At 40.6% G+C, this 12,568-nt stretch overlaps 1 long non-coding RNA gene across 1 annotated transcript; it reads left to right on the plus strand.

Moving 5' to 3' along the window:
* Positions 1–3,382: 3,382 nt before the first annotated feature.
* LOC112433165 (uncharacterized) lies at positions 3,383–8,560 on the plus strand. Its single transcript, XR_013095675.1, has 4 exons — positions 3,383–3,447; positions 3,621–3,685; positions 7,230–7,336; positions 7,526–8,560. It is a non-coding gene; the product is annotated as an uncharacterized LOC112433165 (long non-coding RNA).
* Positions 8,561–12,568: the final 4,008 nt, after the last annotated feature.

Here is a 12,568-nt window from a genome sequence, read left to right on the forward strand (position 1 = left end):
TCCGTTACAGTTTTTAAACTGTAACTGTAACGGAATACAGTTACTCATATTTTGTATTTTAAATATGTAACTCTGGTACATGTATTCTGTTACTCCCCAACACTGATAGCAGACAAGAAACTAAACAGGGATCACTTTTACCATCTTTTATGTATTTGCTGGTCGTCTTATTTCTTCTATTTTGCAAGCACAGTGTTGCAATCATTGTCTTTGTGGTACAATGACACAGGCATAATACAGACTTTTTCATGTAAGATAAAGCATGTATGTTCTTCAGTGGTCAAACTGGTGCCCTAAAGATGCCTAATGTGATTTGAAGAGAAGATAAAAAATCATGTTTTAACAAAAATAAGCAGCAGACACGTCTGTGTGTGAGTTATTCAGGTTCAGTAAGAAGGTAATATGTCTGCAGAATTTGTAATTCCTGTGCAGATATTGCTTGTACAATAAATAAAATCTTTTTAACTTCTTCTTCTGGAAAGTGCCTTTATATATTTAGTCATTTTGGGGCGATCCTGTCACGGTCCTGGGTTGGTGACCCAATGTTTTCAGTTTTGTATCATTATTGAATTTTTGTCATCGCTTATCTTTTCTAGTCTTTTTTATTTCTGTTCTGTGTTCTATGGTTGCTGTATCCCTAAATTATGTCGGCATCTGTTTTGTTTCCTGTTTTACTTTGAAAGTCGTTGTCTTATGTCAGTGTATTGAGTTTTGCTTCCCTTGCTCTCGTCATGTCAGATTACTCCCAGCTGTGCTCCCCTTCTGTGTCTCATGCCCTCGTTATCCCAGTGTGTATTTAAGCCCTGTGTTTTCCCTGTGCTGTGTTTGGCAGTTGATGTTCATGTCCTCCCTGTGCTGTGTTTGGCAGTTGTTCATGCGCTTAGTCCTGTTCCTATGGGTTCTCTATGTTTAGGTTCCAGTGTCCAGTCTAGTTTCATGTTCATGATTTTGGTTGTTTCAGTAATGTTTATTTCTCTGATGAGTCATCCCGGTGAATAAACTGCACTTTAAGTTAACCTCTTGGTTACGAGTCCTGTGTGTGCGTCCTCCATCCTGCCTGCTCCACAGCACACTACGACTGCTCCGTGACAGATCCTTCATTTAGTAGTAACCTTAGTTGGGGATATATATCACAGTTTACTTTCAGATATGAGCATTGTGATACCCGTAAATGAATCTATCATCATGACACATACAAAACAATAACTTACTGTGTTTTAATTTTCCTTCCACTCCATAACTGGCAATTCCCCCCCCCCCCTTTCTTTTTTTTCTTTCTTTTTTTTCTTTTTTTCTTTTTTTCTTTTTTTCTTTTTCCCCCTTTTCTTTTCTTCCTCTGTCTGGGTATAGTTTTGTCTTACACTGTGTGGTAGGACTTGAGTTCGAGCTTTTCTGTATGAATGATATGCTTTCTGAAAACTCAATAAAAACACTTTGATTATTATTATTACTGTGTTTTAATTGTTTGAAATCTGATGGTTAGACGAACTTAGTGTGTGAGGTTGCACTGACCATCAGAAATCTTGAGCCTTCGGGGGTGTTTTTTGTTCTTCTGTGAAAGACCTGCAAGCTAAAAGGAACCCATGTAGCTATAACCAGACAGTCAAACCCCTAGGTCACATTTGTATTGACATGCACAATTAAATCTTTTCAATGATTTAACAGTGTTGCTTTTCAAAGATTAGGATTTCAGAATTAAATTGTTGATCTAAATGTTCCACTGTTTTCTGACAGAATTGGTGTCACAAAAGGTAAAGAAGTTCATAATTTCATATAACTTTAATAATATGTGTATTGCTCACTGAGTAGAAGTGAATGCAGATGTTAGTGTTGCTCTGCATCTGTAAAAAACAGACCTGACTATTTGTGTGTCATATGTTTGTTTTGTTTGTGTCTTTGTCCCCTGAAAACTCATGTTAAAGATGTCCTGAGCACAAGGAATGTGTTACAAACTGTTACTGTAATCTCATTACATTTTTTAATAATGCAGTAATCTAACTCAATCCTGTATTAAATTTGCTAATTACGTTACTCTTACAATGATGTTGTTAATTCAAAGGAGCTTGCAAAGAAAAGCGTCTGGACTTCTTTAAGTTGCTTGAAGACGTTTCACCTCTCATCCGAGAAGCTTCTTCAGTTCTAAGGTCAAATGGTGGAGAGTCCCAGATATAAACCTAGTGGGAGTAACCCCCCACAGAGGGACAAAAGGACCCCCTGATGATCCTCTAATCGCCTGAGCCAAGGTGTGAAACTGGGTGTGGGTCCCAATCAGCCAGAGTTTCGGGTGTGTTCATTGTGAAACCTGGCCCCACCTTATCATGCGAATTCCTGAGGTCAGATGGCCCAGGATGTGAGTGGGCGTTAAGGCGTCTGGGAAGGGATCTCAAAACTGGATTATAGATGGCAGAGAGTTGGTGTCGTAAAGCCCCGCCTCTGTTCAAAGATGGTCGCTCACAGTGGACATAGATGGCTTCTTTCACTCCTCTTTCAAACCATCTGTCCTCTCTGTCCAAAATGTGAACATTGGCATCCTCGAAAGAGTGTCCTTTATCCTTAAGATGCAGATGGACTGCTGAGTCTTGTCCTGTGGAGGTGGCTCTTCTGTGTTGTTCCATGCGCTTGTGAAGTGGCTGTTTGGTCTCTCCAATGTAGAGGTCTGGGCATTCCTCGCTGCACTGTACAGCATACACCACATTGTTAAGTTTGTGTTTTGGCGTTTTGTCTTTCGGGTGAACCAGTTTTTGTCTGAGCGTGTTGCTGGGTCTGAAGTACACCGGGATGTCATGCTTGGAGAATGAACACACCCGAAACTCTGGCTGATTGGGACCCACACCCAGTTTCACACCTTGGCTCAGGCGATTAGAGGATCATCAGGGGGTCCTTTTGTCCCTCTGTGGGGGGAAACTCCCACTAGGTTTATATCTGGGACTCTCCACCATTTGACCTTAGAACTGAAGAAGCTTCTCGAATGAGAGGTGAAACGTCTTCAAGCAACTTAAAGAAGTCCAGACGCTTTTCTTTGCAAGCTCCTTTGACTACGATGACCTGGATGACTGAGAACCTTCACAGACGATGTTGTTAATTGTTGCTTCAGAAATGATCTTCGGTAATCTGCATGTCAGGCAGAAAAATAATTTAAAGACATTGTCAATAGTTTGGCCACAGGAACTGCTTGCAGGACTCAGCTGTGAATAACAAAGCACATCTGCATGCTATTGTGGTCATTTCTCCTCACATTTGCAATGTTTTTCTGAACCACAAAAAGAGAAGTGTGTTACAATTGGTGCACTAGTGACGTAGGTCTTGATTATTTTTGGAGCTACTTAAAATGTATAAAAACTGAAGCCTCCAGAGCCAAGTGTCAGTTCTTCTGCTTCTGTGACAGAACTGCGTGTCTGAGCTGCACCAGACGTGATCTCTGCTCATCAAGTCTTCACTCCTCAATTGGTAAGAATTTTTTATTTATATTATGTATATTTATACACACCAAATTTATGGATTTATGCTCAAATTTAAATAAACTTTTCATTGAAATCCAGTTTTACTATGAATTCACAGTAATCACTGACACCTTCAGAGCATTACATTCATTAAAGACGTCTTCTCACCTTCTCTTCCAGACGACCGACACATACTTCAACCACTGCAGATTAACCAACCACTCATCAGTAAAGCACAAAATAAGGTAAGTGTCCTCATGTGGAAAGGACTTAAATACAACTCCCATATATTACTAATGTAACAGATCCATTTAGGTAGAGTAAGAACACTACGCTGGATGTCTTTTAATGCAGGAAAGTCCTGTTTTATGCTGCACCTCTCTGAGGAGAATATCATTGTTCCTACAGACCATCAGCTCCATCAAAACCAAAGCAGGAAAGACTAATCCTGTGGCAGCAACAAATCATTTACATTTAATATCTGAGGACAGTTTCATGATCCAATATCATAAAATTTTAGGCCTGCTGTCAACAATAACTGCAATGTTGATTCACATGCATACATGCCAACCCTCCCGATTTTTCCGGGAGAATTCCGAATTTCAGTGCCGCTACCAAAAGTCTCCCGGAGCCACCATTCTCCCCAATTTCTCCCGATTTTCCACCCGGACAACAAAATTGAAAAACCATATCCCAGATTGGCCCAGCCAATTCCAGTTTCCAACAATGGATACTACTACTGCAGCTACTTAGTTTTAATTTTACTCTTATTACTCTTTCTGGGTCACAAAATAAACTTTTAACATATTTTCAGGCGACAATATAGCTGTGTAAACTTCAAATATCTGAGCCGGGGAGAACAGCAAACTCCTGGAACATCGTTTTCAAACCCCCGCGGTCTTTCGCTACTCAGGTTAAACATGATATATAAGTCACTTAAATAACTGAAACATGTTTTTGTTATTGGGTTTTATTTGTTCGTGAGTAAATCGGTTTGGCTGAGATTAAAGTTATTAGATTAGATGAGATTAAATAAAACTTTATTAATCCCTCGGGAGGATTCCTCCGGGGTTTTCACACAGCTGAATAAACGTCAAACAGAAAACTGATTAAACAGAAGTGTGAGATGGTCGAAAATTTACGCCAGCGTCCGGTTATATTTTAGATAGCAAGGAGCAGACACCTGAGTTTCACTCCACCGAGAGAGCTCGTGATGTAATTCTGAAGGCTAGACCGTCCAATTTCACAGTTGCTCATTTCCGGTCTGCCCGGCTTTTGGAGGACCCAGCCCACTTAGACCACGAAGGCCGGGTCCTCAGGTGGACGCAGACTCTGAATTTGGACACCCCTGGCCTGTTTCCGGCTGGACAATAATAACGGTGACATTTAACTTATTTTATCCGATAAATAAACATTGTAAGATTCAAGTTTTTTGTATATATATATATATATATATATATATATATATATATATATATATAGAGGGTGAAGGTAACGGTGGTCCCCGTGGTAATCGGAGCACTAGGTGCGGTGACTCCCAAGCTAGGCGAGTGGCTCCAGCAGATCCCGGGAATAACATCGGAGATCTCTGTCCAGAAGAGCGCAGTCCTGGGAACAGCTAAGATACTGCGCAGGACCCTCAAGCTCCCAGGCCTCTGGTAGAGGACCCGAGCTTGAAGGATAAACCGCCCGCAGGGGCGTGCTGGGTGTTTTTATATATATATATATATATACCACCCCTCCCCAACAGCCCTTTTGAATGTCTCCCTAATTCTGAGGTCTCAAGGTTGGCAAGTATGTTCACATGGCTATTATTTTAAGAAGTATTAAATAATTCTAAGATTATTAAACAGTGAGGCCAAACAACATCAAGGTAGTGTCACTTTTATTAACTCTCCAACAACCTGCAGTCTTTGCATTGAGGACACACAAACATCACAGTGTCAAAATATATGAGCTGCATTCATCTTAGCTTAATTTTTACAACATGTGACACATAATTTCACAGCAGTAAGGACAGCGCACACAGTAAGTGTGAAAAGTAGCTGTTATAACATCAGCACTGAAAGAATCGCCCACAAATTTCATCTGCAAGGCTTTCAAAATAAACATGCTCCCTTTTAGACCCGAGATTTAGAGTTTCAAACCATTTAGAGCTCAGTGTTTATAAGGTTTTATGCACGGAAAGTCAACAGTGACAAATCTGAATCTCTAACAACCTTTTGGTAAAATGGTAAATGGCCTGTATTTGTATAACGCTTTACTAGTCCCCAAAGCGCTTTACACATCCAGTCATCCACCCATTCACACACACACACACACACACACACACACACACACACACACACACACACACACACACACACACACACACACTGGTGATGGCAGCTACATTGTAGCCACAGCTGCCCTGGGGCGCACTGACAGAGGTGAGGCTGCCGGACACTGGCGCCACCGGGCCTTCTGACCACCACCAGTAGGCAACAGGTGAAGTGTCTTGCCCAAGGACACAGCGACCGAGACTGTTGGAGCTGGTGCTCGAACCTTCCAATTACAAGGCGAACGCCCAACTCTTGAGCCACGATTGCCCCGTAAAACGGTGTAAGATAAAATAAGAAATTACTTGGTTATTATTATTGTGAAGTGAAAAGTGAAGCTCAGTTAAAAAATTTGAAACTGTGAGGAAGGAAAAATTAAATTCCAGATCATCTCCCAAACAGCTACACAAAGTGAGTTTGGTGCTGCGGCTGCAGACTCTTTACCAGTCCATGCTGAAGAGACAGCTGAGCTTAAACGCGAATCTCTCACTTCACCAGTCGATCTACGTCCTTACCCTCACCTTTGGTCACCAGCTTTGGATAGTAACCGAAAAAAACGAGATGCAGATACAAGCTTTGGAGAAGGAGGTCTGGCCTTCTCTGCTTGGGCTGCTGCCCCCGTGACCCGGCCACGGATAAGCAGAATAAAATGAACGAATGGATTGAATTACAAAACAAATTATTGTGACTTCTTCTTTGCACCACTTTCACTTACACTTTCCCTACTTGCTAAATGCCACTTTAACCTTTTGGACATATTTGATATCCACTCTAATACTATAGCTTTAGCTGCACTAAACTCTTAATCCAAAACATGTTTCTGTTTTTAGTTTTCCACTCGAGTTTCAAAGCAGGAGAATCTTCAAATAAAATCTAAAGACAAACAATGTGGAAAAATAACCTTTTGTGAAATTTTTGAAGATGACATACAAAATCTAAAAGAACTACAGTTATAAGGATATCAATATATCCGTATATACCAAAGACATCGTTATCAACCAGTTATGGACAGCATTACATGACTTGATCTTTATTTTGTGATCTTTAATAATATGAATATTTTACATATTTACTTGCATAGTGAAAGCTTTAACTGATTTCTGTTTAGATATAAATTCATTCAAACTGGTCAGATATGCAGGTGCTGACCTTTCCTCTGGAGCGATCGTGGCTCAAGAGTCGGGAGTTCGCCTTGTAATCGGAAGGTTGCCGGTTCGAGCCACTTCACCCGTTGCCTACTGGTGGTGGTCAGAGGGCCCGGTGGCGCCAGTGTCCGACAGCCTCGACTCTGTCAGTGCGCCACAGGGCAGCTGTGGCTACAATGTAGCTTGCCATCACCAATGTGTGTGTGAGTGGGTGGATGACTGGATATGTAAAGCACTTTGGGGTCCTTAGGCACTAGTAAAGCACTATACAAATACAGGCCATTTACAGGCCATATGAACTCACTGCAAACAATCTGACTTTTCAGAGAGTTTCCTACACTGAAGATCTTCCTCATTCAACCAACTCCTGCCAACAACTGTGGGTGTTCAAGGCATCCAATCACACTTTGGCTAACTGAAAAAAGAAGACAAGGTGAGACATCTTTGCTAGTTATTGTTTGGAGCATTAGCATAATCTAATTTGTAGTTTTAAATATCTATTGTATTTTTACTTTAATAGTTAAGCACGATTAACATTTAGGAAACAAAAATAAACAAGTTAATAAATTAAATGAAATAATACTGATTTATATATTCACTCTGTTTACTTTCTTTGCTATAGAAATACAATGAAGACTTCCATTTTCCTGCTGGTGGCGCTCTCTGTCACTGTGCTCTGCATGACTGACAGACGTGTTCGGAAATTCCAAAACCAGCATATAATCTCTGAAATCCCAGAAGGGAGATGTGATGATCTGATAGCAAACAGGAACATCAGAGATAATAATGGTAACTGTAAGCACAGGAATACCTTCATCATTAGTAACTTTAATCAAGTTAGAACAGTTTGTGATCCAAGGAATCGTATCGATGTGAATAGAAATCTTTATAAAAGCCCCAGGAACATGCGCATTCTGTGTTGTAGACTGCGGGGACAAACAACTGATACACATTGTACATACACATCAATATCGAGAGAGAGCCAGATTGTAATTGCATGTGATAATATCAGAAATGTCCTTGAGCCTGTACACTTTGAATTTTTCTGTTGAGTTGAGAGATGCTGTAAGCTTGCTGCGATCTTTAAACATCACTTCATGATGCTGGTTTAGATGCTTTATAAGACTTTGTTAAGTTTCTTAAACAGTGATGAAAATAATAAAGAGGAAATATGAGAGAACTGATTTTGAAATGAATGTTGAAAAGATACAACGATCACTAAAATTATGGCAAAATCGTTACACTTTGCTTTCTTAGCTTGCATGTTGTACATTTTGACAGTTGTTTCTAATTGGCTACATCTTCTCTTGTTCTCACAATTATTGCTCATCTTTTATTAAATAAAAAAAAACTGTCGCTGCTTGTAAGGTTGGCATTCTTGCAAGACTCAGTAATGCGTCCATAGCTACATAAAAGAACATATAAAAAACATAAAAATGCATAAATGAATATTATGAACTTTACCCCATGTAATTTCATGTTGAGTTCATGTGTTTATTAAGTGTTTATGCATATTTGTTTATAAATGCATTTATTTGTAACAAAAGACATAACAAACAAACAAGGCTATAGTTATAGAATTCAGAAGTTAGTGGATGAATTCATGAAGGTTTGCTTTTTCCTGTCCAATAAATTGTGGCATGGCTGACGAGGCGAATGTCTTTGCTTATTATTTATCCTGTTTTACAGTTCAATAATCTGTATTCACACCCACTGTCATTAATTGATAATTAATTAACCCTTAAACCCTGCAGCTGAGAGAATAAAAACTAAAAATATCAGGAGCAGGTTATGAGTTGTGCTTTAAAATAAACTAATTTTCACTGATTATTTTATTCACAGCATGTTTTAAGTGCGATGTAGAGTCTCTTTTGTTAGTCTGTGAGAGAGTAAGCTTTAGTGTTTGAATGTGTCCAACTTGAAGTTTCAGAGCTCTAATGTGTAGCATCTGCCTTAGAAATAATGAGCTCGAATTAACCTGTTTAATCCTCTCTATGTGCTAAAGGCTCATTTTTTAACGCAGCATTAATCTCATTGTTTTAACAGTGCTGATTGGAGCAAGCGGCACTCTGGGATCATGCTGTGTGGAAGAAGAGTCATGTGATGATTTTTTTTAAAGATTTTTTTTATATGAGTGCACACAGAGTGTGAAACAGAAAGATAGGATTGACAGAGAAAGCTGATAATGTCCGTTGTGACACCTGCAATCCCTGACTAGAGTTTTAGGTTTTGTCAGGCAGCTAACACAAAGAAAGCCTGGTTTAGGTGAACTTCAAATTCAAATTTTATTTGTCACAAACACAACCATACACAGTATGACATGAGGTGAAATGCTTGTAGCTGTGCAGTGCCCGACCATTACATGACAGTAGGTTTACAGTAAGATATACAAATTTACAGGTTACTACAAAATTTACAGTAAAATTGTGCAAATAACAGTAAAAATGTACAAATAACAGTTTACGTAAGAGATTATTAGTCAAAAGAAATTATAAAATTTAGGAAGTGTGCAAGAAGAAAAACCAGAGTGCATGTGGTGATGTGATGTGTGTGAGAGTCCAGTCCTACACCTGGTTCAGGGCCCGAATAGCCTGAGGGAAGAAGCTCCTCCTCATTCTCTCTGTTTTGGCCTCAAGAGAAGTGCTTCCCAGACCTCAACAGTGAGAAGCGTCCATTATTGGGATGGGAGAGGCCCATCATAATCTTCCTGGCTTTGGTCAGCAGGTCAGGAAGCTCTGATCGAATGATGCGTTCGGCTGAGCGCACCACTCTTTGCAGATCTCGTCTGTCCTGCTTGGTGCTGTTCCCAAACCAGGTGCAGATGTTTCCCGTCAGGACGCTTTCGATGGTGCAGGAGTAAAAGTTCTTGAGCACCTTCAGTGGCAGATGGAAGTCTCTGAGTCTTCTGAGGAAGAAGAGACGCTGGTGGGCTTTCTTAACCACGGTGTTGATGTGACAGGACCATGACAGGTCCTGATTGATGTGGACACCCAGGTATCGGAAACTGTCCACTCTCTCCACTGGTGTGCCACTAATGATGAGGGGCTTGTAATTCCTGCTTTGTAGTGAAGTCCACGATCGGCTCCTTAGTCTTGCTGACATTAAGGAGGAGATTATTCTCCTGGCAACTTCCTTCATTGTACAAATAAAACTTACATTCAGATTCCCTCTCACCACATATCCAACCCGATATCATGACCAGCAGCTTTACAGCTGTGGCTCCAGCAAACATCAGCTGATACTAGAAATTAATATTAAATAAATTCTAACAACAGCTGATCAAGCTTAAACGTGCTGCTGTTGATTAGTGCGACCTCCGCTGGTTTCCTCTTTCTGGCGCAAAGTGGGCGATAAACAAACGAGAGAAAAGCCGATCAGCTGATCATTGATCAGTTTCATGATTGAAGAAGCAACAGGAGAGGCAGGGGGAGAGAATGAGAGAAGAAGAGACGGCTGCAGCATAAAGACAGAATAACTCCAGCTTTGTGTCTTTTTTTCATTCTAGTTGAAGTACGGGACAAACTGTTTTCCTTTTCAGCTCAATACGAAATGCGTAATATTTTCTCTGAATGCGGGACAATTCAGTTTTTTACAGGACGGTTGGCAACTCTACTAACTAACCTTATGAATAAACTAAAGTTCACTATCAGTAACATCATAGCACTCACCCAGCTGTATAGAAACTCCGTCATGCTAGCTAGCACGCAGTACGAGTTATTGTAACTGACAGTAAAAAGTCAGCACAACGAAAATAAACTCCACCTAAACTTGGTTTATATCTGACCCAGATAGACTACAGGTCATAACTTCTTACCTGAAGTTCAGTTCACCTGACACTCGGACCGGCGGCCGCCTTCGGTCTCTCCTCCTCCTGCCTCTCCTCCTCCTGCCTCCCCTTTCCATCATCATCCACCTGCTGGCCTCTGTGGAAGCTCCGCCATAGCCACCACTAAACAACTGATTTATTTTTACACATCAGCCATCATTTGGCCAATCCACCACCTTTCATTGTTTATACTGTTATTAAAAAAAACGAACAAAAATCATCCCCCCATAAAAACGAAAAATCACCACCAGCATACCAGGATGGCCAGTCCAACTATGGTCGTGCCATCAGTTAACCTTTCGCGTGCTCAGGGTTGCCGACCCCTGCACTAGGTTATGCGGTTGACGCCACGTTTGCATGTTTTTTACTGACCTTTTTGTCGAGTAGCTAGATAGACCTTTTTGTTTTACATTTTATTTTATTTAGGCACAGGGAAGCTATTGACCTCTTTTTGTTTTATTATTTTTTTGGTTTGGCTCAACCGCCCAGTCCTCCTCCCCCCACCTTTTTGTTTTGTTAAGTTTGGCTATCAAGGCAAACAATCAAGCAAGAAAACTAAACTAGGAAACATCAGTTACTATAAGAATAAAACAATAGCATAAGCAACATTGAAAAATCCACCAACGCAAAACACTGGGACAAAGACTCAGAACTATGACACACAGACACTGACAGTGTTCTTGTTAATGCTCTGCCTCCTCTGGATCTTATTTAGTTAGCCAAAGTGGACGGCAGTCTTTCATATTCTGATATTATTAATAGTTTACCTGTATTAGACTCTTTCAGTCCACCTGAATCACACAAAACAACATGTTACAAGCTGTTTTGCTGCTGGCTCAGTGAATTTGAATTTGGTGCATGTTACATCTCTCTGTTCAGATATGATGTTGTACTCATTTTTTCCTTTATTCAAATAAGAGCAGTTATTGTTCATTTAATCAAATGCTGCTCAATCATCCGTGTAATGAAAACTTTGATTCTGTTCATGTCACGATCCTGAGTCTTTTGACCCAGCGTTTTGAGTTTGAGTTTATTTCTATGTTTAAGTCCATTGTTCATCTCTATTATGCCTGTCATTACAGTTCTTTGTTATTAGCAGTGTAGGGACTAACGCGTTATTAAGTAACGCGCTACAGTAACTACGTTATTATTGAGGTAACGAGCACGGTAACTCATTATTATGCCAAAATCAGGAACGCCTTAATCGTTACTGGGATTTGGATAGGGTCTTTATTCGTTACTTTGCGTGTTGCGTTCGACTTACCTCGGAAATCAAAACACGGACCTGACAACGATGTGTCGCTGGAGTAAACGGCAATCTGGTTAGCCTCGTCAGAGAAGTCGGCATTCCAATATGGCAATGCCCTCGAAAACTGTTGTTTTGCTGGCCCTGTACAAAAATAAATTAGTATTAAGCAGCCATAGCTGCACTCGGTGGGCCGATGGTGATTTTTCGTTTTTATGGGCCGATGTTTTTTTGAACAATGAAAGGTGGTGGATTGGACAGATGCTGGCAGATGTGTAAAAATAACTCAATTGTTTGGTGGTGGCTATGGCGGAGCTTCCACAGATTCAGTAACATTAGCAAGTGGTGGAGGCCAGCAGGTGGATGAGGGAACAAGAGAAAGGGGAGGCAGGAGGACAGACCCGAGGCGGCCGCCGATCCGAGTGTCAGGTGAACTGAACTTCAGGTAAGAACTTATGACCTGCAGTCTATCTGGGTCAGATATAAACCAAGTTTAGGTGGAGTTTATTTTCATTGTGCTGACTTTTTACAGTCAGTTACAATAGACTATGCGCACCTTAGCATATGCTACTTCCGGTGGGGAAACTCCTGTG

Source organism: Maylandia zebra, linkage group LG23 (assembly GCF_041146795.1).
Source record: "Maylandia zebra isolate NMK-2024a linkage group LG23, Mzebra_GT3a, whole genome shotgun sequence".
Taxonomy (NCBI): Eukaryota; Metazoa; Chordata; class Actinopteri; order Cichliformes; family Cichlidae; genus Maylandia; species Maylandia zebra.